The sequence below is a fragment of the Pteropus vampyrus genome, unplaced genomic scaffold (genome assembly GCF_000151845.1).
Source record: "Pteropus vampyrus isolate Shadow unplaced genomic scaffold, Pvam_2.0 Scaffold55, whole genome shotgun sequence".
Lineage (NCBI taxonomy): Eukaryota > Metazoa > Chordata > Mammalia > Chiroptera > Pteropodidae > Pteropus > Pteropus vampyrus.
Window position 1 is genome coordinate 1,165,666 of NW_011888836.1, and position 26,302 is coordinate 1,191,967.

The 26,302-nt window shown below is 36.2% G+C and overlaps 1 pseudogene; it reads right to left on the bottom strand.

Moving 5' to 3' along the window:
- The window catches only part of LOC105292302, a 41,367-nt pseudogene that overhangs the window by 7,397 nt on the left and 7,668 nt on the right, over nucleotides 1-26,302 (bottom strand).

A 26,302-nucleotide genomic window follows, 5' to 3' on the forward strand; every position in this document is an offset into this window, starting at 1 on the left:
GATTCCATTTATATAAAATGTCCAAAGTTGGCAAATCTGTAGGGACAGAAAACAGACTATTGATTGTCAGACACTGGGGGAGGATGGAGAGTTTGGGGAGTGCCTGCTAATAGGTGATGAAAATGTTCTAAAATCGATTGTGGTGATGGTTGTAACTGTAAATATACTAAAACCCATTGAATTCTACACTTAAAATGAGTGAATTGTATGGTACATGAATTATATCTCAATATAGCTATTAAAAATATCTCAAATCTCTTTTGAAAGCCTCAAGCCCTATGTTAAAAGGATTTTCTTTCTATGTAATATTAACTCTCCCAGGTAAAGAATAAGGAACGAGACTGAATTCTTACTACCTGAGAAAACTCCAGCTTCTGCTGTTCCCCCAACAATAAAATGGGTTAAGTCAAATATAGGGTAGAGCTATTTTATCTGCTTGTAGTGTTTTTGGTTTTGTTTGTTTGTTTGTTTGTTTTGTTGTTGTTGTTGTTGTTTTAGAGCATGTCATGCTTAACATGAGTCAGCAGATACGTGTTTACGTTTGATTTCTTGCAAGTAAAACTTGCTCTCAGGAGACCATACTAGCTTCTGATGTTTCTGAGTGTCTCTAATGTTTCAGAAAGTTGAAGTCATTACACTAAGCATTTCAGAGAAATTCAGTCTCATTTATATCCTTAACTTCTCCTATAGCTACAGTTTCTTTAGGAATTCAACGCTGATTGATATCCCTTCTGTTGTTATTTAAACTCTTAGTTATTGGACCTTTATTTGTGCCAAGGATTTACCTAATATTATGTGTGTTCTCTTATTTGATCCTTACAACAATGCATAACACCAAGGGGAACGCCCCATAAAATGGATATAATGTTCAAATCAACAGTACTAAATTTTATTATCCCAAATGGTTCAGAGAGGGCTTCAGAGCCTCATCCAAAGTGTCATAACCAGTAAACAGTGGAGCAGAATGTGAACTTTGGCCCATATGCTCAGAAAACGTACTAGGTGAGACTCCAAACTGAAAGTAGTGGAGGCGGTTGGTTAGTATAATGAAGAAGGACGTCGTAACAGTATAGCATAGGGACTAAGCACTAAGGTTCTGTTTGTAACTATTGGTTGTATCACTTAATATTGTGGACTGTAATCAATTATTTATACTCTTTTGTCTCATTTTTCTTAGCTGTAATAGCAGAAAGATAATAATGTCTAACATTACTTCGAGATTTTAAATGAGATATTCTCTGTAAAGAGGTCAATATAGTATCTGGTACACTATAAAGCTATCCACAAGTGTCAAATATTAAGGTGTCTATGAATTTGTGACTTTATAGGGCAATTATATTACTGACTCTGTGCACACTTCAGAAGCAACATTTGAATGGCAAGACCATTCAATTATTCTAGTTGTTTTGATGGTTAAGTTGGATCTCCCCATCATGGGTGGATAATGGAAGAATCAATCATTAATATTTTGCAAATGTAAATTAGATACAAAACATAAGTCCACTGATCTCAAATATATATGCACTTATATGTTCCTTGACCCTTGAGCATTAAGTAGTGTGTGTTTAAGAACAGGTAAACTATGTTTTATAGAGCTGGAAGACTGGGACATACTTTGCCTCTATTCACTTGTGAACAGGCCTGGAATAATGTTTAGTTATTTCTATTCTTCTGCACAAAATACCTGTATTTGAAGATCTACATTTGAGAAACATTTATATTTGAGAAATAACCCATCAATATGTCCTTTGGGAAAAAAAAGCAATGAGGATACTCTCCATACACTAACATGGAAGCTCTTCAAATATACTATTAAGCTCTTCAAATATACTATATATAAAAAAAAAAATAGGAAATTGAGGAAGCGTGCACCTTATATGATAAAATTGATGTAAAGAGGGGGAATATAAATAAATAACTGTGTCTTCTCACAAAGTGCAAAGTGACCCTATGTAAGAAAATATATAGATGAACAATAATTACCTCTGAGAAAAATGAGAAGTGAACGTGAACAGCTAGACTCTTTACACCAGGCCATTTGCACTTGTTGATTTATACTTGTCAATGTATTACTTACTCAAAAAGTTAAACACATAATTTAAAAATAAAACTCTCTAAGAGAAGTTAAGGAAGCATACTCAAATCATTTTCTAATAAATGGTAATTGTTGAAGAACAGAAGAAAAAAGGCCACAGTGAATTCTTTGTTGTCACTTACTGAAGAAAATGCAGATAAAGAGCCAGTTGTTTTCAATCACCATATTTATAATTATAAACATGAGAATAAAAAAAAATTACGTAACATAAGGAGAAACCCCAGGTGGTGGTGGTTAGCTAAGGAAGCAAAAGATAGCTAAGCAGCCAGACTCTGTTGCCCTGGATCATGACCTTGAGACCAGGTGTACAGATATACATTCAAGGAGAGTCCAACTCAATTATATTTTTGCTCTTACTATTTTAAACCACACAATTGTTTAAAAAGCTGAGTTCAAAAAAAGTTTGCTTTACCACATTTTCTGTGGTATGTAATATAGGAAACAAGGTAGTCTAAATGCATAATAAATATATATTTTTATAAAACTTTTAGTTAGTACAAATATATCCAGAATGCCATTTGGCACAGGAAAAAAAAAAAAAATCAAGGTTTACCTAAAAATGGGAGAAAAAAACATTTGAAACCAGGAGGAGTATATTGTATCATTACCACAAGCCCTGGAATACAGGAAATCACTTTTCTATTGTGATGTGATGTAATTTATTTTAAAGGTTGACCACTTAATGAAAGTAATTTAGAACAATTTTATTATTTGGATTCATCTGAGGAAGAAATAATCTGAAAATTGTAAGCAACTTGAAGTCAGAATGGCGTCTTATTTATCTTGTACTACACTATCAGGCACAAAATAGACACTAAATATGTTTTTAAGAATAAATTTAGGATGACAAACTCAGCTATGCCTGTTTGTTTTTAAAATTGATTTAGTGCTCACAGACCCAGCTCTCCTGTGTGAATAGTGGGAGTGCAGCAGTTAGTGAGTTGATACTATTTACAGTCCCATGAGAAACAATGTTCTTCTTTTCCTTTCAGAGAGACGATTGGTCCAAGGACAATAGGCCATCTAGTCTGAGTCCTCTTGTATTCTAGAGTGAATTAAAAAAAAAAAGCATGGCTTGAGTTTCTTCCTCTGGCTGTCAGATTACTTGTATGTCCAGGGGAAAAAAGAACTAAGTAGATTATTGGATACTTTGAGCCTTCAGGCATGTCTGCCCAAAGGTGGCTTTTCTGATTGAAGAGAATATTGAAGAGAAAATATAAAACTTAAATATAAGTCCCAGCTCTTTTACTCCCAACTTTGTGACCTTGGACACTTCTTTTTACATAAGCTTTAATTTTCCCCATTATTAAAATGGGTTAAGGAAAAAGGCAGAGGCAAGGCTGTTGGTTTTGGTGAGCAGACCAATGAGAGTCCATAAATTCTAAGTAATATACAAAATATTACATCAGACTGCTGACCACTCTTTCCTTCTAGTTCCCACATTTTGGTGATTTGTTCATGGATTTTTGTCCACACATGATTTATTTTATTTGTATTTGGCAAATCATGTTTGTTATTCTGAGTCTCTCCTGGGTTCTCCGGGCTCCATCCTTCCTTCACCCCTGACTACGCCTTAAATTTCCCAATCTTCCTGATAACCTTCTGCTCTCTGGTTTGGTATACTAAATTAGTAAGACTGTCATTGCAATTTCTAGCTCGGAATTTTATGATTCTTAGTGAAATAGCTCCTTGCCAAAGGAAATATTTTTTAAATCTCTTTATTCAGAAATAAATGCATTTATCTCTAAAATTATGCTGAATACAATCAAATTTTTAGTGAATCAGAGGCATTCGAGATCTTTCAATGACTTACAGTCAAAATTATGCATATCAATTTTCACTGTATGCCATTGTGAAGGCATTTTGATTATTGGAGTTTACTGCAAATTGGACTATATCCTTGTGGTCAATGAGTCTCAGTGCTGTTAGCTAGCATTTTATTAGGCCTTTGTAGACTTACTGCCCATTCTTGCCTAGAGTTTCTTTATTGACTTCTATGGATTTTTCTATCAATTCCTGCAGAGCTTTCAACTCTCTTGCACTTCAATTATTTATTTATGCAGATACGATTTTTGTTATTTTGCTATCTTTACACTGAGATTTTTTTCCCCCCATTACTTAGTTAATCTTAAATCATCTACTATTATTTTAATCTACTGGTATCCATGGAGTAAGTCAAATTAGTTGAGAACATGATACATAGCAGTGCATATACATTTCTTAACCATGCAAAGGGTAAATTAAATATTGTCTCTCTAGCTTTTTGTACTTATATTAATGCACTGAATAAAAAATAAAGTTAAATATCCTTATTTCAGGTTATCTGAAACAAACTATAAGTATGACAGTAGTTATTGCATCACAAAATTTTGTATAGTTTTTAGGGAAAATTATAAAACAATGGTGGCTCTAGATGTAAACAGAGGAGAAAGTCATTCTATTCTGTTATTTAAAAAACATTTAAAAACCATTTTTTCCCCAAACACCTTTCTTAAAAGTCTACCAGGGCCACGTGTTTCCACCACTAGAGCCACATGCTTTGCACTAAATTCAAAACATCGTTATTTTATGCAGACTCATTCCTTAGGGATTCCTAGAACCCAACTGAACATATTTTTGCAATGTATTTCTTAGCTTATGTAGCTACCTCTTGACAGAGTAGAGGTTAAGTCTTAGAAGACAGGTATGTTTTGAGGAGAAGAAGAAAGAAAAAACACAAGGAAATATTTAAATTATAAAATACAGAATAAGAAAAATTGGCCATGATGGTTTAATTCAAACTGTAGGATAATTGTCTTTCAGGTTTTATGTAAGAGACAGGAAGAGAAAATTAGGCTGAAAAAATGATATAAAATGATGACGGACTAGCCCCCAGATAGATGAAGAAATGCAAGAATGGCTTGGACCAACAGGTCATGGCTAAGTGAATTGACCCAAGTCACAAGGAAAGACTTAGAATGCGGGATTAACACAAGTAATCAGAAGAAGAAGACTCACAAAGAGATTGCAAAGTGAGCAAAGCATTGTAGGATTTTATAGCAGTCCCTGAGCAGCAGGGTTCAGTGACTGATTTCTTAAGTGTTGCTCAGCCGGGGCAGGGGAGTGCTTGAGCAGTTACAGTTGACCCCCATGCTTCAACTGGCAGATCATGACAGAGCTTAAGGCCACACATACTGCTGTAGTTACCTGCTTCATGTCTGCGTGCATATCGGACTATGCCCTCAAAACATCGTTTCTGCACCCAAACTATCGAGATATTTCTAATGCGTGTCCATTCTTTGGCATCTTGGTTTCTGCTGTTTGAATTCACTTTTTTCTTTTTCAGAAAGGTGCCTCATTAAGATCCTTACAGGAATTGCCAGGAGGGCTTGTGAGCCTCTCTTTCTGTGGGTCTTGCCAACACAGCCTAAAGTGGCATTTTCATATCCAAACTCCAGCTGTCTTTTCTGATGATGGAAACTTTTGTGGCAGAGTGCAAATAGCTCAGCAAGCGATTTTAGGGTGGATGTGAAATTTCTACTGCACTGCCAAAGGGAGATTTCTCTGGAACGTTTCCTCATGTCAATCTCCACAAATATCAAGTGGTACTTAGTGGCAGCTGGACCGACACTTACTGCATCTTCCTCTGTTTTTGCTTATGCTTAGACAAGTGTTAGTGTCAGCATCTGGATTGTGTGGGGATCAAGAGGTAGCTATCTGACCCATCACCTTCTCCTGGGTTCATGAAAGGGCAGCAGCAATTTTGATTTGCCAGGTAGAGGATTTGGAACATTTTGATGAGATAAAGCCCCTGCCTAAGGGAGAAACAGCAGTGACCTTATTCTGTTTCCCGGCTGGCTTAGCTGAATGAATTTCACATTTAGGGCACTTCTAGAGATGGACGATGCAGCAGTGAAAGAATAAAATTAAATCTTCAGGCCAAAAGGGAAAAGACAGCATATGAGAAGATACCTGATTCAGAAAGATACATGGAAAAAATTCAGAACAGGTAATTTAATATAGAACACAATTTTAGTGGTAATTTAAATGGAATGGTATTGGCTACAGAGTACTTTTCAAGTTAGTGATGGATTGCATTGATTTTTAAAAAATATTCCCAGTTCTGAAGAAAATGGTACCCAAAAATGGATTTAGAAGACCAGAATGGGAGAGCCTGATGGATGTTTACAAACCCATTTCTTCTTTTTTTCTGAGCTATTAGCTTGCCTGCATTTCCCAGCCTCCAACACGTGGACATGTGCTGACTTCCAGTAAATGAAAGAGGATCTTGAGTTACAAATGCCACCTCCCAGCCAAGCCCACTGCTACCACCTCAAGAGAGGCTCTATGTTTTTGCCTCCTTCTGATTGACTGGAAAAGGAGTCATCCCTCAAGCAACCTTCTAAGCCACATTTTGGAAGATGACTGATCTCTGTGCATCATCATTTGGAAAAGCAGTGAGCACTGATTAAGTAGATCCAGTTTGCACTTTGCATAAGCAAGAAATAAGCCTCTATTGGCTTTAAACCTTTACACATTTTGGAGTTTGTTACAGTAGCTTAACTGATATGGCTTTGACTAATATAAACAATCCTTCAAAATGTTCATGTGGACAGTCACTTATGTTTCTCTTGTGCTGGCTGGAAAAACCTTTTGGCTATCGCCCATGGGAACATAGGCTATCACCCATGGGAACATAACATTCTAACAATAAGCTTTCTGCTTCTGTACCCCCGCTTGCACAACCGACCTGTGGGTTGACAGGTAGTGAATAGGAGAAAAACAGACCTTTGTGTTTAAGATGGAATGAGGAATGGGATTTAGGGCTTAAAAACCCTGTACCTCTACATTTTGGGGCTGCTTAATTTGGGGTCTGCGTATCCCTGGCAGACCCAGCTGACTGAATAAAGAGCACGTTTCCTATAACTCACTGATTTCTGGTGGTCCGTGTGTCTTTTGGGGGCTGGAGGCTACAACACTCTGACAGTACAGTATAGAATACCACACAGCTACCCCCACAATGATGCAAATTAAGAGTTGACCGAATAAGAAGACATTAAATAACATATCAATGAAATATTTTTCTTTCCTGATATGTGACTTGAGACCTTAATGACAGTGTATCTTAGACTATAATTCTCTAAGTTATAGTGACCTGAACATTTGGGATCTAAACGATGCCAGTTTTTTCATCACCCTGCATTTCTTGGGATATGTGCCTTATTACTTCATGCGGAGCTCCATAAGAACAAAGGAAAAAATTGTTTTTGAAATAGTTTTGCCTATTAATCCAGACTTGTTCTTAACATACTGTAGAGAATGCTCCTTCTAGCATCCAGCTGCTCTGACTTTCACCAGCTTGTAATCTTGGCCATTCAGGTACATTTAGGGAAGACAATGCTTTCCTAGGTGTTCTGTGTGATAGGAGGTCAGTAGATACATTAAAAGATTCAGCAGAGACAATGGAAGAATATTCTCTGTAATGACCATATGCTTTGGTACTTTTGCTAAAGCAAGCAAGGAGCCGCAGAGACGATGTTTCAAATGACGACTGGAGATAATGAAAGAAAGAAGAGAACAGGGGCTATCTCAAGAACTCAGAGTGAAAACTTAAAGAACAGAGCAAAAGGACTTTTCCTGAAGGTTTTTGTCTAGCTTTAGACATACACAGATTCCTGGCACAATACAAAACTTCCAAGATATTGTGTCCAGGATTTTAAGGAGAAAGGAGGGCTGGTCAATCATGCTCCTTGACTTTTGAGCAAAGGCGTTTCTCTCATTCTCAGAGTCAGTAGATCTCAAATATTTAGGACTATCCACCCTCTTCAATTCTATCTGTGGTCTGGCTTCAAATATCTCTACTCCCCAAGTACCACTAAGGCATGCTAGAGTTTACATATCTATATCCAGATCTAGATCTATTGATATCTATCATCTGTCTGTTTATCATCTATCTACCTATCTATTATCTATCTATATATCATCTATCTATCTATCTATCTATCTATCTATCTATCTATCTATCTATCTATCTATCTATCTATCTATCGGGGCCAATACTAATCCAAGGAAGAACACATAAAAAATAACAAAGGAAACAAAGAAACAATATTTACATTTTTCTGATACTGTCAAAAATACAGACTTCTGCAGCCTTGAATGCTTTGGGCTCTCTTATTTTTATTTCCTAGGATAACTGACCTACAGGCTACTGCACTTGGAAGGAAGCTTCACTTTTAGAGCCTTTTGGGCTTCTACATGGAGCTACCCACTGGTAGATTGTTTTTCACAGTCAAGGTCATGGGAAAAGTCCAATTGAAACATGCTTACGTAAAGCCCTTTCTCATTTGTAGAGTCTACTTTATTCTAAGTGTAAACTACGAGAATGTTTACTAATTTTCAGAAGTTACTATGCTTTGAGTCCTTTAAAAATTATTGATTCCCAGGAAAAGACAAATCTCAATTATGAAACATTACTTAAAGTTTTATTTGTAGACCAGTATCTCATCATTTCTTTGTAAATATTTATTTGCTATGTAAATATATATAGCCTCTATTTGATGAGTAGTATAGATCTATATTTATTTGTTAAATTGAGCTTAGCGATGAATTGTTCTATTCCTTTATGTTAATGAATTATTTTTTTTCTATTTTCCTCCTGAATTTTAAAATTTATATTTGTAAAGATTCAGAGATACAGTATGTGCTTTCATTGAATTTCTTTAGGTTCCTAACTGATTTTGGGGCCACATCCTTATGCGTTTCCTCTAGCTATTTTATTTTACTGAGATTTTATGTTCAGATGCTGCAGATTGTCTCTATGCGCTGGATTGTGGGAGGTATGAGCCTTTACATCATCACCACTTTGAAGATTCTGGAGGAGATTGAATCCTCAATCTCTCCAAGTGTCCTCTGCTGCCAAGGCCACCCCTTCCTAGGCACAGAGGCTAGAGGAGATATACTCTTCCCTACCTCCTTGGGACCAGGGAGAACAACCAGCATCTCCTCCCTGAAAATAATTTGGGCTGGTGTTTCCTTCTCATCAGAGACCACTGATCTTCTCCAGCCAAGCTCTCTTCAGCAAACTAGTCGTTTTCTATCCTGAGCTTCCTTTTGGCCCTGACCAAGAGCATTTTGTACCAGTTCTGTCCACTTGGGCTTTGAAAGAGCCTAAGACTGCATTCAAAAACCCCAGGCCTAACCTCCGAGACATAGTGAGAAGTCATCCTGGTGGTGAAAGTGGAGGGCAGTAGGCCACCTTTAACTCCATCCTCCTCAGCTCTGCTTTCTGTCTTGGCAACACATGCTTTTCTCAGACAATTGGCTGGACAGGCTCTCAGCCATTCGATGACCCTACCGTCCACAACACAGAGATTTTGCCCAGTTGTTAACAGAAATGGCATCCTGGATGAAGGGCGAAGCATTTCAATTTTCATCTCTCCAAGGTCTTACCTTGCCAACATCATCCAGAGTATCAGCTGAGACAGTTCTTTAAGTCAAAATGACAAATTTCTCGCCTTAAGGAAACTTACTGAGAAAAGAATTTATGGTGATAACTATGGCTTTCCAGGGCCTTCTGAATATGTAGAGTCCATCAATAAGCTCAAATTTCTCTTCCTTCTGTCTGCTTAAACAAAGAAAACAATGATTCTCTAAGAGAAAAATTGTCTAAGTATTTATACATACACATGTTTTTTTTGTTTTTTTTTTTTTTAAATACTCTAGAACCTCTTTATGACATGCAAGGAAAAAATTTTTTCTCCTGATCATAATATTACTCCAGAATGTCATTTGATAATACAGGAAGTTCATAAGCCATTAGGCTAATGATTCCTAACATTACCTGTCAGTAAAATATGGAAATCATTTCTTGTTACCCATTTGTACTAATTTTATCTCACATTTATTTAGTCAGCAGCAAAGACTTTCAGAGATGATTGTTTCCCACTGATTAATTCCCAGTTCAAACAGATCACCAGATGATATACAGTAATATTTTCTTAACAGTGCATTTTTGCAGAAATAAAGATTTTTATCTCAGCTGACTCATTTGGGTGGTCTCATAAAAGCACATGAAATGGTTGCGTATTTTGCCATTAGCTTGCTGATTCTTATCCTGAGATGCTGAGAGACACTCATTGCCAGGATTACCTATGAATAAAGGGAAGCTTACTTCAGTGTCTTTTATAATACCTTGACTTCCCTTGGCCCTCTCTTTCTGACCCTGCCTCTGTTCCTCATTACCATTCACTCTGGGCTCAGAATTTACCTTTGGCTCTCAATGTCCCCACAGAAGTATCTAAATCACTGACCAGTTTCTAAAGTCACAGATCTCCCATAACCCTTTCTCCCAGGTACCTACTCAATTAGAGTACTCCAGTACCTCTGCTCAATTTACTCAAAGTTCTTCTAACCAGATATTGTCAACTAATTTGAGTTGATAGATGGTAGTTTATGCAAAGTGTTACCCCTCTCTGTAGTATTTGCATTTTGATTAGTTTCAACAGAGCAAATCCTAGGATTATAGTAAGCATTAATGATTGGCATGGTTGTGTTTGCGAGTGGAGATACAGAGGAAGAAGGGAAGGAGAGGAGAAGAATTTGGAGTGTAGTTTTCAAATCTCTCAATCTCTATATCTGTTTGTTTCTTTAGAAATTTAGACTTGCCCATGGGTATTGTTTTTAGGCACTAAATAATATTATATAATATAATAATAATAATAATAATAAATATAATAATAATAATAATAATAATTGCATCATAGTGATTTTTTAACTTTCAATCATTTTTAAGCATCATTGTCTCTTTTTTCTTACTATGTTCATAGCAGCAACAGCAAAACATGAGACTCTATCTGCTCTGATAATTGCAAGGTTTCTAAGATAGGAGTCCATGAGTAAAAACCTAATCCTATTCACTTCCTCATGAATATAAAGGAACTTTTAATTTTATCTTGGTAGGGAAAAAAATATTAAAAATTGGTGCACTGCAGGGCATTTCACCCACTTTTCAAAAACTATAGCTTCTTGCTCAAGGCTGACTTCTACATAGTCACATTCAAACATGGAAAGAAGGCATTTTCCTTTTCCCAGGAGAAAAGATGCAATTTTAAAAATAGAAAGAAGAGATGATAGAAAGACAATGGGGGAAAGAATCACGTGTAATCTCTTTTCTTTCTTCGCTGGCTTTTTCTCTAACATTTCAGTATAAATGTTGGGGGGTGGAAAGAAAACTGACTTTTACAAGGAAGAATTCACAATTCTCAGGCAGGAATCTCTAGTCAGGCAGACTCTTTATCTCATTCTAAGCAAGAGTGGCACCCTTAGGAGATAAGAGTTAGATAGGATTATGCAAAAAATCTCAGGCCAAAAGAGGAGCATTTAAACATATTAGGTAATCCAAAACAGATGTTGTTAGGATCAAGATCAGGCTCTGTTTCTTAAGCAGAGAAAGATCCTGCTTTGATGGATTCCATATGACAATCCACACTGCAATGACAATGATCACATACATAAAACTTAAGATGCCATTCCCAAAAGGCAGTCAAAGTTATATGGTTACAGACAACCCATCTGTAAGTAGATAAGAAAATATCTAGCATGCTTTCCCTTAAATCTTATGAAGGAAAAAACTAAGTATTTGCGTACCTTAATGCTTGGCTGGAGTAAATACACTTAATACATAATTATAACACTAAATTGTCAATTAAACATGACAAATATTTCTTCACTGGAATTGTGCTCGAGCACTAGGTAATCCCAACTGTCACTGAGGGATATATGAAATTTGCCATTCAAAAATGGTGTTATCTCCAAGGCCTCTCACATGTTATAGTGAAATTCCAAGGAGCTTTATCAGTTAATTGGAAGGCAAATACTGACAATCCCTTCATGCACAATACTTACAATTTAGCTGTAATAACACTGAAGCAAAAACAAAACAAAACAAAACAAAACAAAAAACAAACAAACAAACAAAAGTCTGCTGAAATTGAGTTCATAGTCTAACATGACTATGACTCATTCTTAATGGATAATAAAGAAAAATGTCCTATAAAGGAAAGTGGAAAAGCCTAAATTTCCCCCAGAGGCTTCCAGGTAAATGTCTACTGACCCCTGAGATGGCTTGCCCTTGGTAGAGAAATATTTTGAAGTAATTGACTATTACCTCTCTGAATTCTCTTCTGCAAGAGTCTGCCTATATGCTGCTCTACCCTTAGTGTTCAGAGATTTGTTTTATATTAAAACATTGATGAGGTTGGCTAACATGAAGGCTAAATATAGAGATTTTTTTTTAACATTGCCTGGCTATTCTAGATATTCATGGAATAATTTTCTTTATTAGGGAAGGACGTTGAGAGAATTAATGATACGGGCACATATCTGAGTCTTTTATGTTATGGCACGAACGATTCTAAGACCCACGGAGCCAATTGAGATTAATTATGAGCCTTTATTAGCTGGCCAGCGACTGACTCTCTACCAGGCAGGGTTAGAGGAGATCAGCCCTGAGCTCCCAAAAGAGGCAGCTCATAAAGCCTAGAACCACACCCTGATTTAACATCAAACAAGCAAGCAGATTACAGAAGCAGAAGTTGGCTGTTAGCATATCTTTGCCCAGAACCACACCCTTAACACTTTAGAGCTGTATAAACCAAGAGAAGTAGCAATAATTAGAGAGAGAAGAAGGAAATGGATTCTGGGGCAGAAGTCAACCAAACAAACACCTCAACTGAAGCCCAAACCCAGACACTAGGTAATGAGAGCTATGGCAATTTCTCTCTGCAGCCCTGGTTCACACAGTGTAAACCCAATAAGCAAGAGGAACCAGAACAACAAGACCCATAGTTATAGTGCAAACAATAGCAGCTTTGGCACGTTGGGAAAGGGGATTTTATTTGAGTTAAAATGTCTGGCCAACAGCACCTCATAACTAACACCTATCTGAAGAGTGTGAGGCAGTTGGGCCAAGCCAGGAGTAACAGCTCTCAGTATTTTAGAATCCCTGCGGAGGCTGAAGGCTTCTTGCAGGCACTGCATTCATTATTACTCCTGGTAGGAAGATAAAAGTCATAGCATTTATTTTTATATTATATCAATAAAAAGAAAGAAAAAAAGAAAAATCAGGCCTTGAGAAAATAAGTTTTCCTAGGCGAGGCACCGAGAAACTAGTATAGAGTTAATGCCTCAATATGAAACCAGCATTTGTTGATCTTGACATAATACTGAAACTTGATGAAGCTTACTAATATGTACTCAAAGCTAACTACTTGTGATATTAAAAATAAAACCACCCAAGCAAAACAATGAAGGACTACCAAATGGTCACTAAAGGCGCTGGCCATTCTTTATTTAAAAAATATATATATAATATTAGAAACATTAATGTACAAATTTGCCAGTCATATGAATTGTAGGCAGCAAAGTGAGTAAATACTGAGGTGGCTGAATTGTAAGGATTTGTTACTGATTACTTTTCTTTTTTTTCAGTGTAGTCTGATTGGAGGTCCATTTGTGCCTGCCACATTTTGCCTCTAAATTCAGACAAAAGTGATGCTTTCCTCTTAGAATTCTCAGGCACTTACACTATTTTAATAAAACAGTAGATTTCTTGAAGATGTTTGGCTCATATTCATTTTGAATTCCTATAGCACAAGATGTGTGCCTTGTACAGAGTTAATACTCAATAAGCACTTTTGAGAGAATGAATGAATGAATCAATAAATGTGTAACCAGAAACTATTTCACCAAAAATAATACAATGAAATAACAATTAAATGACAAAGAAATTACATTAAAATTTCAAAGAAAATGTGACACCAGTTGACATGCCCTGTAGTTTTCTCACAATGGTACCCAGAATAGATTGCAAATAAATATGCACTTAAATTACTTATATCTTAATTAACTTTTGTTTTAATTTTAAAGACAAAGTTTATTTATACAAATAGCCCATTTCAGGTTCCATTATCATGTGTAGTCCCATTACAGTGCATTCTATGGTTGCCAGATAAAATACAGACTATCCACTTAAATTTACATTTCAGATAAACAATTGTTACTGAACAGAAAGGATTTATCCACCTGGCTCTAGCAGAGGGAAACACAAAACACTGAAAATTGCAGTGGAGAAAGACTGTCTATTTTATTACGAATGGCACCACCCAAGAGAACATGAAGCTAATGCTCAAAGCCTGAACTCCTCCATCCAGCGTTCAAGTGGATTTTTTTAAGGGTATAGGGGGAACAGGTATGTGGAAGCGCTGGCAGGACAAGTTCTAATTGGAGGACCTTGGAGACCTGGGAATTTATGGTAAGGTGCATCAACATTGAATTTTCTAGACAATGGGCCCTTTGATTCTGAAAGGGTTTTGGTGTTCAGTTTCTGGTTATGTCCTGATCCTTTGGTCCCCCGTGTGTGGCAGTGGGGAGTAGGGCAGGGGCTGGAGGGAGGTTGGAGGGCTAGGGAGAAAGACTGTTTCCCGGTGCAATTGCAGGACAAAGTTCTCTCTTCTGCGTATGCTTCAGCTGTATGACTTACAGTTTTTGGTCTGTGTCTCTGAAAAGCAACTGAGTATCTCAGTAAACAAGAAAAGGCTATTTTGAGCTGGTTCTGCAGTCACACAATATAGAATTTTAATATAAATAACTTTTCAGTATGAGAGTGTCCCAGATATTAAAAATGTTTATGCTAAAAAATATATATTATTTATCTGAAATTTAACTATAATTATACCATAAAATTATGTATTGTTTTTCTAAAATTTAAATTCAACTGTACATCTGTATTTTTATTTGCTAAATCTGTAGCAACTAAGAATCAAACAATCAAATAGAATACCCATGCCACAGGGAGCAATGAAAAATTCCTTGCTTGCTTATGGCTGATAAAATATTTTAGTTTGTTTGTTGCGTCCTTTTCCTGAAGAAAGATAACAGGAAACTCACTGTTCTGAATATCTTACTTTTTCCAGAACAGCACCAACATGGGCACATCTTTAAGTAGAACTGACTTTGCTATGGTTCTTATAGAATCCTCAAGAAGGATAGCTCAGCAATTAGCATGTCTTTTCTCCCGCTGGACTTTTCTTTTTATAGGTCTTCATAGGAAGTTATTTTAAATAATCAGGTGAGAAGAAACCAGAAATTTCAGCTGAATATATGTTTTTATGTTTTTGTTTTTGTTTTTAATCGAATCAAATTCTCCATTTTTATAATCTGGGAACAACAAAACAGACTCTTTTTTTTAGTCAGGGTCTGAGAAAAGAGGTTTGGGAGATGATCTCTATAGGATTCAGAAGAGGAAAAGGCAAATCTGGAAAGGGCATTGGAAGGAAGACGGAGAAGGCTCTATTGAGGAAGAATGATCTTAGAGCCAGCCAGCCCCGGTTTTAGTCATGGTTCCACTTAGGTGCTACATGACTCTTAGCAAGTTACTTATGCTTTCTACCCTCAATTGTGTCACTAGTAAAATAATAAAAATAGCTTTATCCTTCAGAATATTTATGGATATTAAATGAGCTTAACTCTTCCCCAGCATATGGTTAAGTGCTCAATAAATTGTGTGGGTGCTGATTTCTGGGCTTTTTGTTGCTGTTTTCTATTGTAGCAAGAGAAGCAAATTTTTCCTGGTGACGGTCGACTTCATTTTCTTCAGGTTAAAATAATTTACTTTATTTTAACTACATTTGCTTTTCTTAACTTCAGTGGTTAAATACCTTTTACTTCATCACTTTCTAATAATCACAGCACCCAGTTATTAGTCTGCAGCCTGACACCAAAAGTGAAAGCACACACATCATCAAGGGTCTCAATCTTTAGGGTTAGAGGAGGAAATAAGGGCAAAGCCAAGGCAGAAATTACAAACTCACATTTAAAAAAAATACTTAAGATTCTAAAGAAAATATAATGTGATTTCCAGAAGGTACATGCATCAAAAGACAACCACAAACAACAAAGCTGAACATTCCCTTCTTCCTCTCATTTGTCATAAATATTGTGAAGACTACTCAAAAGACATGTAAGCAGTCTCTCTTTTAGAGACAGTAAAAATTTCTGCATTTACATATACAGAAGACATCACGGACCACTCTATGTAAGGATTCTAAGCTTTCTTTCAAATTTTTGCCCATAGACCTTTGAGAAAATATTGCAAGATAGAGAAGTTTCATCCTTTCTCTTGTTTTTATGTTCCTTCATTCATACTCCCTTCTTTTCTTCTTCTTCTTCTTTTTTTTTTTTTTTGTTCATAATAGATTCACCTTCTAATCACTACCTTTTCAGATAATCAGAATGACTCCCTTGGCCTCTGATGTAGGATTCATTTAAGCAAGGCACTAAGGATTCTTTGTTTTACTAGATTCCTAGTCCATTAAGGTTCAATGGAGCCTTTGCCAGTAGACAATAGATTTGATCTGTGGCCTTTCTGCTTGGCTAACTGCTCCTAGAAGGCTAACAGTGGAAGGCACTGGAGGAGATTCATATTACCAAAACCAAATTAGCAACAAAAGATTCAACGAAAGGGTTTCACAAACCAGGGAGATTCTCTGCCATGAAGCTATTGATTGTTCTCCTTTCTGTAATCCTTCTATAGACTAAACAAATGGCTTTGCCTAACCACCACACTGCCTACTGATATTATTGTGAACTAAAAGATGGTCTGGATGTTGTCTCCCTAAGAGTGATTATCTTAAAGCCGCCTTTCTCCTTACTGACTCTAATGAGTTCTCTAACAGCATTGCTTTCACTGCTCTCCTTTTGTTCTGCCACTGAGAAACGAATTTAAACAACAGTATTCAAGAGCCATGGCATTTATCGATTGGATAAACACAAGCTTGAGATTTGGTTGTGTTCCTTCCAAGCCTGCCAGCTCCTGTTTTGTTTATCAGCCAGCCTGGTTTGCCTCACTCTCTGGAGGGTAATTTTGCAGTTATGGCCCTGCTTTGTAAAGGTAGGCAGAGAAGGGGCTGCAGAAACCTGCCCAGCATAATCCTAAATCTCCTTGCAGTAGAATTCTAAAAGTTATGCCCAGATTCTTGTTGAGTCCATATATGGATACATAAGAATATATAAAATTACAAAGACTCTGCTTTTCAGGAGATTGTGAACAGGTTCACTTAAATAGTGAACCAACTTAATTAAAATCCAATAAAACTAGTGGTCGAACATTATAAGAACTATCGCATTTTCTAGATCTAATGTAACAAATTTTGGCATTTAATGAGATTTATGATAGGTTTGTATCTGTACAGTTTCAAAAGAATCAGTCAATTTGAATAAAAGAGATTATGCTTTTCACCAGCTGAACAAAAGCACCAGCTAAAAATACTCTATAGTAGTTCTCAACACTCATTGCAGAGTAGAGTTAGCTGAGATTTTATTAAATCCAAATGACCAGTTTGGGGACCATCTCTTGAAATTCTGATTTAATTAGTCTTGGTAGGGCCACAGCATCAATATATTTATTAGAAGTTTCTCTGGTGATCTTACTGTGCAGCTAGGAGTGGGAACTATTGGAATTTTAGCTAAGTGTGAGCATCCCCAGTAGAATTTCCTAAATATACCCATGTCTGAGTTCCACTCTGAACAAATGAAACCAGATCACTGAAACATGAACCTAGTTATCTAAGTTTAAAAAGCCCCTCAGATGCACCTGATGCACAGTGAAAGTTGAGGACCACCTTTGTAGACGAAAGGGTTTTAATCTGAAGGGAATTGAGAATCAACAGATGCAAGAAGAGTTCCCATTCCCTTATCTGCTTAAAAGCAGGGCATAAAACTTCCTTTGAGGAAGGTGCTCCCTGATACCAGGACGAGAAGACAAATTCTTATCATCAAAGTCAAGAAGTGAACACCAAGCCGAATTTGCATTAACAGACTTTACTAAAATAGTTTTTATCTTTGTCACTTCCCCACAATTTATTATCCCTTGAAGTCCAAACCCTCTTTCCTTTGTTGAAAGGATATGTATATATGCCCCTGAGTCTAATCGCTTCTTTGAGTTTCACTTCTTTACTGTGAACTCTTATGCACATAAATATTAATAAAAATTGTGTGCCTAATTTTTTTTTGTTGTTGTTAGTTTAATATGCAAGCCTTCACAAACTCACCTGAAGAGGGTAAAGGAAAGTTCTTCTTCTCCGATATAATACAAAGATAGATTTTGATTCAATGTCAGGAATAAAGTTCTCATAACTAAGAACTGACTGCTATGGACTGAATCCTGCCAAATCCCCCTCCAACTCAGATGCTGAAGTTCTGACTCTTGATGTGATGATAATTGGAGATGAGGCTTTTGAGAAGTAATTAGGTTTAGATGAGGTCATGAGACTAGGGTCTCATCATGGGAGTAGTGTCCTTATAAGAAGAGACCAGAGAGATTGTATGCTCTCTCTCTCTCTCGCTCATTCTGTCTTTCTCCCTATGTGAAGAGGCAGAAAGAAGACAGCCATTTGCAAGTTAGGAAGAGTTCTCACCAGAAGCCGACTGCTGGCACCCTCACCCCAGACTTCCTAGACCCTAGAACTGTGAAAAATAAATGTCTGTTGTTTAAGCCATCCAGTCTATGGTATTTGTTATAGGAGCCCAAGCTGATCCAACATATAATTGTTTGATTTATGAGATTATGATAAGTCTCTTGCCAGTGTACTTCACATTGATGAGACTCAACAAAGCCAGGCCAGCAGTTTTTGCATTGTATGAAGACAGAGATAAAAATCTTTTTCAAATTTAGGACCTCAAGATCACTGCTAGGGCATGTGAGGCACAGAGTGTATATATATATTCACACACACTGAATGAATAATATATATATATTATATAAATATATAAATATATATATATATAGATAGAGAGAGAGAGAGAGAGAGAGAGGTGGGGAGAGAAGAGAGAGATAAACAGTTTTATTTTAAAAATGTATTATGAAATATATGTGTTATAGACATTCATGAGGTACAGGATTTTACTGATGAAGATATAAAATAATGGGTAGAGAAGAAGTACTTACATATTTGTTTATTATTCATTCAGTGTGTGTGAAGTGCCTAGGTACCATCTTTTTATACTCTACTGTGAAATGCACTCTCTCCTGGCTAATTCCATATCTTCTATGCTGTTATTTCTCACAATGTCATGATTATTTAGTATTTGTATTTGAAGTAATATAGATTTTCTTGCTTTTGTAGTTCCCTAATACCTTTCATATAATGTCAACCATACCATTACCCATGACGCTGCATTGTCCATTGTACCACCTGTGAATCCTGGCTTCCAATGACTGTCAAACGAGGGTTGTTGCTGGGTTTCACTGAAGATGGCCACAAAGGCAAGTTTTATGCAGTGTATGCAGTAAAATGTGAACAATAATTTGTTTTTCTGATAATGTAATATTTACCTGTAAGAATTTTATAGTACAAACATAGAACAACACATCTTTTAGCCTCTCTTTAGGCCATAATCACTACATTCCTAGAAAGTGAATTGCCGTTCATACATTACTACCAGAAGGAACAACAGGCTAGGGATGACGGGTTGAGTAAAAAGAGCAATCTTATTTATGCAAGCACTGTCCCTCCTTTCTGCCTCACAGCTTAGGGCATTCGGCAGAGAAGTATAATAACCTTATGGATCAGAGGCAGGAGAGGAAATGGACTGGAAAGGTCTGTTGGCTTGTGGAGCGATGTCCTTAAAAGCCTTGGGAAGAGATAGGTGCAACCATTCCTGGGACAGCCCGAAGCTTGCTGTGGAGGCTGTAACTGGGGTGGAGCTGCCCTGGTGCCAGCAGCCCGGAGCATACAGGGTAAAGGATGCTTGACGCCACCTGACATTCTTGGTGCCTGAGACCAGAGGCAATGTGGAGTTCAAATTATGGATGGCCAGAGTCACACATGAGCCTATATCCATGGCTCAAGTCTTGATTTATGTCTGACATAGTTGAGGTTCCCCCAAATTAGCATGTCAGCACTTTGGCAGCTCAATCTCATGTGATTTTGTGAAAAAAACATAATCCCAGAGAACCAGAGTGATGTGCTTGCCAAGCTGCCCCCAGGAAGTCAGGCCTGCTACAAGGGTAATCCCATAGATGTGAGTCTCAGAGCTCCTCATGGTATCTAGTCAATCTCATTTGTGGTGGCGGAGGGTTGGAGAGTGGGCAGAAAGCATCCTATAAACTAAGACTGAGGATCATATGGGTCCTTGTCCGAGCTTGGAGTGCCCCTCCCAGGCAGCACTGTTGGCTCTAGGTACCTAAGGAGTCATTAAGTGTGGGGCCCTGGACAGCACCCCAGTTGTCTGGGTCTAAGTGTAGTATTGTAGAACCACTACAGGATTCTGTGTATCAATGCAATGATATAGTGATTGTACGTGATAGTAAAGTTATCAGAAAGTCCTAGAGGATGCATGTGGTGTTCTTTCTTTCTGATTCTTCAGAAAGGGAAGGTAAAAAATGTAATCAGATTTTTTTATATACATCATCTATATATTTTCCTACCTTTGGAACTGAATTTTATGAAGCCATATCTAACCTCAGTTTTTGGATAGCAATTCCTTATTTATGCCACACAGAGAAAAAATACATTTACATCTATTTTAGTTACAGTGACAAAATGGAGATTACATGATAGAAGTATATGCCCTTTGGTGGTTTGGTAGTGGTGGTTTTCTGGAATTCAAAATGTAAAGGATCAAAAGAGATAATCCAACATGTAGCTATTTTAATAACCTTCATAACTGTGTAATTATGGTTGTGTATAAAAACCTTTTTTTGCTAATGGAAGAACACACTGGGTGATATCTTAAGCTTATTCCTTCCTCAGACTTATTGAACTCCTAGATATCATGCTCTCATATTTAAAAATTAAAAAGTGCTAAATCAGATTCCCAGAAGTAATAATTTCACAGTTAATCTGAAACCCTCTATAGTTCATCTAATCATTATTTGATCAAATCTAACTCATACAAAGTTATTGTCTCATAGAAATAAAAACATTAATGATTTTCTTTTAGAAATGAACTCATTAATGAATCACACCTGCTGGTAAGAAGAATTCTTTCATTGGCCTCCATGGTGTTTCTTCTTTTTTTTCTAAAGTCATTTATAAATAATATGTAATACTAATTCACAATAAAGCGATGCTTAGAACAAAGATGATGCGGAGATGACTTAAAACCCAATGAACAGTTATTAAAACAAAATACATAATAGATATTAGGAAAGCAATTTGCCAATCTGCATCTAAATCCAAGCTCAATAACATTACAGGAAAAAATGAAACTCACTAGTCAGAGGAAGGTGCACATAAATTGGAAAAGGACTTAATAGGAGCTATTAGGCATTTCACATGCATTATCAAAATTACTTGCTCTACTTTCGACCTAAGTACATTTCACTTCAAAGAACAAACAACTGAGATCAATAAATATTTATTAGTGCCTACTATGTTTGGATAAGGCAGTAGGCTGAGTTAGGGAATATCAACATGGGTTAGTCGTATGTAATTCATTTAACTGAACTGACTGAGTAGTTTACTTAATGACCGAAGTGTCTGTCTAGACTTCAGATTATTAAGGTTTAAAAACAACTTAAGAAAGCATTCAATATTTTGACCAACAGGGATATAATTAGACAAAAGAGTTTGCCGTTTTTATCAATATTTTTCTTAAATATTTCAGAAATTTAGAAAAAATGAATAACATGTAAAGACAGAAAGTGGGAATCATTCTAGAATATATAATATGCTTGATTTTCAAAAAGTTCAAATAAATGCTTTTATAAAAACTGACTGAAATTCACCTAGGTTCATACTGTGTCCAAAGGAAAAAGGGATTATAAGAAATTAAATACTTATGTATATGAGGATGGCATTCATTTCAAAAATTTCACTTTGATATTTTTATCCCCCTCAAAATGTAATAAAATTACCTGTTGAAGGGCGAACATGGCATTTGTATTATGCAGTGTCACTAGCAAGACATTAGGAAATATGCAAGCACCTTAGGGAGGCCAAGGAAACATGGGATTCCATGTAGGGTGCTAAATGATTAATCAGCTCAGCTGTGTTGTCTTTTAAATTATTGCCATCCACTTCTGTAAGTGCTCTAAGGGAATACAATCCAAGTGTGGGACATGTTACCACCCAGCAGGAGCTGAATGATATTTTTGCAGGAATTTTTTTTTTTTTTGGTTAAGTTTCTATCACATCATTTAAATAAAAAGAAGGAAAAAATAAAGTAAGCCTTGAAAGAATCAAATGGCACATTTAAGAAATTTAACAATAGTGATTCTAGCATTCACTTGACACTGAGCTAGCGAGGCATTTTGTGGATATCGGCCTATTTAATCTGGACAACAATTGTGCAAAATAAAGATTATCTCCATTATATAAAGGAGGATGTTGAAACTCAAAAACTTTTAAGAATTTATCCCAAATCCTACAGTTAATACGTGATAGAGATAAAACATGAATTCTGGTCTACTTGCTTATCATGAAGCAAGAAAGAGATTTCGGTGAAATTGGTCTGTAGTTGTAATTTAGGACCAATGTCTAAGGTACTTTGGCCGATTGATTAAATTACTGATCATTCATTCATTCATTCATTCAACTTACATTAAGCACCTATTTCAGAAAATAGCCAGAGCTGTAAATGACAGAACCCTCTTCTCCAAAAGATTAAAGTTTAGGGATTATACTTGAGATCAGCATTAACTCTCTCAGAATTCATACTTTACGAAAGCACTTGATGGTGAGGACCCTCCTAGAGAAATTATGCTCATAGCAAAGGACTCCCCCAACCTGTTGCCTCCTCACTCCCAAGAAGTAATCACTGTTTCTTTGTGTATCCTAGAAATTACTTAGGCATATTGAAATAGGTAGATATCATCCATTTTTTTTAAATTTAAAAATAATAGACAAAATATTCTGATTTTTCTTAAACCCAAATGGGTGAAGAAATAGAGATTTTGTGGGGATTTAATGTATGCTGTTTTACCTTCCATGCATTATCTATCCGTTTGCTCAACTACTACTGCTTTCTGTAATTCTCATATGCAATGAATGATCGGTAGCTCTGCCATGGGTTCTGAGACATAAGCTGATGAAGATAAAGCTTAGGGTTGATATTGTCTGTACTCGGATAGATAAGTGATTACAAAACTCCATCCTCGGAATGGTTCTAATTCTTCTAATCTGTGATATAGGCAGCCTTACTCAATCGATAAATAGAAGTTGACCTCAGAGAAGAAACTATTTGTCATTTAAAATCCAATTTGTGCTTTCAAAAAATGCACGTTGTCCAAGTGCAGATACAGAGTTTACATGTCAATTAAAATTTCATCTGTGTCTTAGAGGAGGAAAAATAAATTATTGGTGAGCGGAGGATTTAGAAAAAGAAAAACGGTTTTATTTTTAAAAATTTTTTTCTAGCCACATATTGTTTATTATAGTCTTTTTTTTAATTAAAAATTATTGGGGTGACATTGATCAGCAAAATCTAATTCCGTAATTCAACAGTTTGTCATATATATATAGCATTGTGTGTTCACCATCCAAAGTTAGATTTCCTTCCATCACCAAATATTAGTTTTAGACATCTAGAAACTTGGGCACTGCTGGCATCAGAGGTAACTGATTTTCCATCACTATCAATAATTTAGTTATAAGCAATAATATAATTTGGAATTTAGAGGGATTAGAAGGGGGCTGCATACTACAACATGCTGGTAATTGCTTTTACAACAAGAAATATTAAATGCCTAATATACGTAGATGCTGAGATTTTCTGATTTGCAAGGGCCTGAATGATTTATCTCAAAACGAATTCTTTAATGTATTACTCACCCATCCTATTCTATGATTTTATAATGTGAGATGTTTAGTCCACTTGAAAAGCTTATTCCTGAATCTTCTGAAACGTCTTTAAACAGAATTTCTAATAAAAACCTCTTTGCTCATAAAAATATTATTTTAAGAAAAACGGTACTTAGCAACATCGTTCTTTAGATGCAAAAATTGAGAAAATGATTAATTTCATGGAAAAATTAATCACTTTTTTCAAGTAAAATAAAAAAGTCATACTGATTTTTTTGAATGACCTTTTCAGTTGCCCAAATAAATAACAAACACTTGAAGAGTGTCGATAATCTTCATTCACTGTCCCTGCCCATCTCCACATTTTATGTCTGTTCTACTGATATTAAGTTTTTCTTATTAATCAGAACTAGAACTAAATATAGGACATATGGAGAACTGCTGAGAGACCAAAAAGACCATGGCATACATATTTTATACCGGTACACACTTAGCCCTAAAGAATCCCCATTTATTTCTTTACGTATTCCTTTATGTATTATTTAGCTTTCAAAAAGTACTAGCCAAGTTTTGTGGAACACAAGAGCTTGTTTTCTCCTCAATGGCCCAGCCCATGGCAAGATGGGGTGAAAGAGTTCTGATTTCATTTGGAAGAAAAGTTGAAATCTGGCCAAAGGGGAAATTTTCTAAATCTCTTTGCATGTTGAAGTAGAAGGGAAAACAAACAAACAAACAAAAAACCCAAAAACAAACAAACAAAAAACATCCCACAAGAGGTCTGTGGTTATCTCAAACCTCTCAGAGAAAGCATTTTACATACCATCATAACTACATATTTCCAAAGTATACTGTACATGTACTGTGATTATTTTAATAGAGAAGTTTACCCTGAATACATTGAGCCTTAGAACAATGGGGACTTGACAGATATTTATATCATCTACAGTATTCTGAAGGAAATATGGAAGCTTGGCAAGATGGGCAAGCAGTTGGTACTGTCATGTAGTTATGGAACACTTGCAAAGCCCATAGGTAAGTATCTCTTCAGAACAGGCAGGCATCAAAGGATCATAAATTATTCTCTTCGCTGTTGTTTTTCTTTGACAAGCCATCTCAAATCTCGTGGGGGAAACCGGGAGACAGGCTGGAATCAATGTTTTCAGTCAGCCAAGGAGTGAGAACAAAATGGAAAGTAGAATTTGAGCAGTTTTCAATACATCAAGTAACTCTTTAGTTATCTCAAATTCCAAAGTGCTTGAAAGGACTGAGCTTAAAATAGAACAGCAATTGTCTTGAGGGTGATGACAGCAACCAGAATAGTCAGGGCCTTCTATACTTGGCTCAGGGAAGAGATATCAAGTCTTTTCATATACCTGAGAGAGATGTGTTTCTTAAAAGATATTTCTCCAGGGAACCAAGCAAAGTTACAAAGAGAAACAGTATATACTTGTTATAAACAAGTTTAAGTGAAAAAAAAACTTTGCACCATAGTTTCAACTTTAATTCACTTCAACCAATAAATTCATTTTTGATATAGAAATGAGGCTAAATATGAATATGGGTCAAAAACTATTTCATTTATTCATTCATTCATCATTTACTCTCTATTGAGCCTGTCTTGAAGACCCTGAGGTGGGTGTTTTAGAGATAAAACAATGTAAAAGATAGCCTCAAGGAGTTTATAGCATTATTACCTGGAGGGGAAAGTGAGTATTTCGGAAAAAAAAAAGTCCCTAGAATATGCTGATTGTTATTTTTAGGCATAATGTGTTTAAAATGGAACCATAGCAATGAGTTCATGGTACTACTTGGTATCTCATCACAGCTCCTGGAGCTTTGATGGAACTGCCTGCGGATTAAGGGTGGGATGTTGAACAAGGTGTATTTCACCCAGTTCCAAAGTTGTACTCTTTTGTTATCTAAAGCAGGAGACATGATTCTCAACACAGCTTCATTTTTTTATCATCTCATGATTGTAAGAAAAGTGAACAAAGTTGAAAAGATTTGATATTTATCTTTTTTGACATATCACTTATAAAAACATCAATATCATACCTGCAGCTCACGAGCTCGTGTTCAATCACAGCAGTGAAGGGAGATCTATCACAGTCTTATACTATATATCTCCTATGTCTATTCACATTTTCTTTCATAATGTATAACTATAATCAATGATCTACTAAATTATAGAAACATCTGTGCATGACCTTTTCCTCTATAGAAGTGAATTTGAAGGATGCTAACTTTATAAGAAGAGAAAGTCGAAGGATAAGAACAAATTAATGAAGACATCTTAGGGTTAGAGAAATGAAGTTAAGGCCCAGAGCAAAGAAAGTATGGTTGTAGATATGATTAAAGTCCGGGCACCTAGCAAGGAGAGCATTCATGGACTCTGAAAAGGAGACCATCCACATGGGCTATTTGG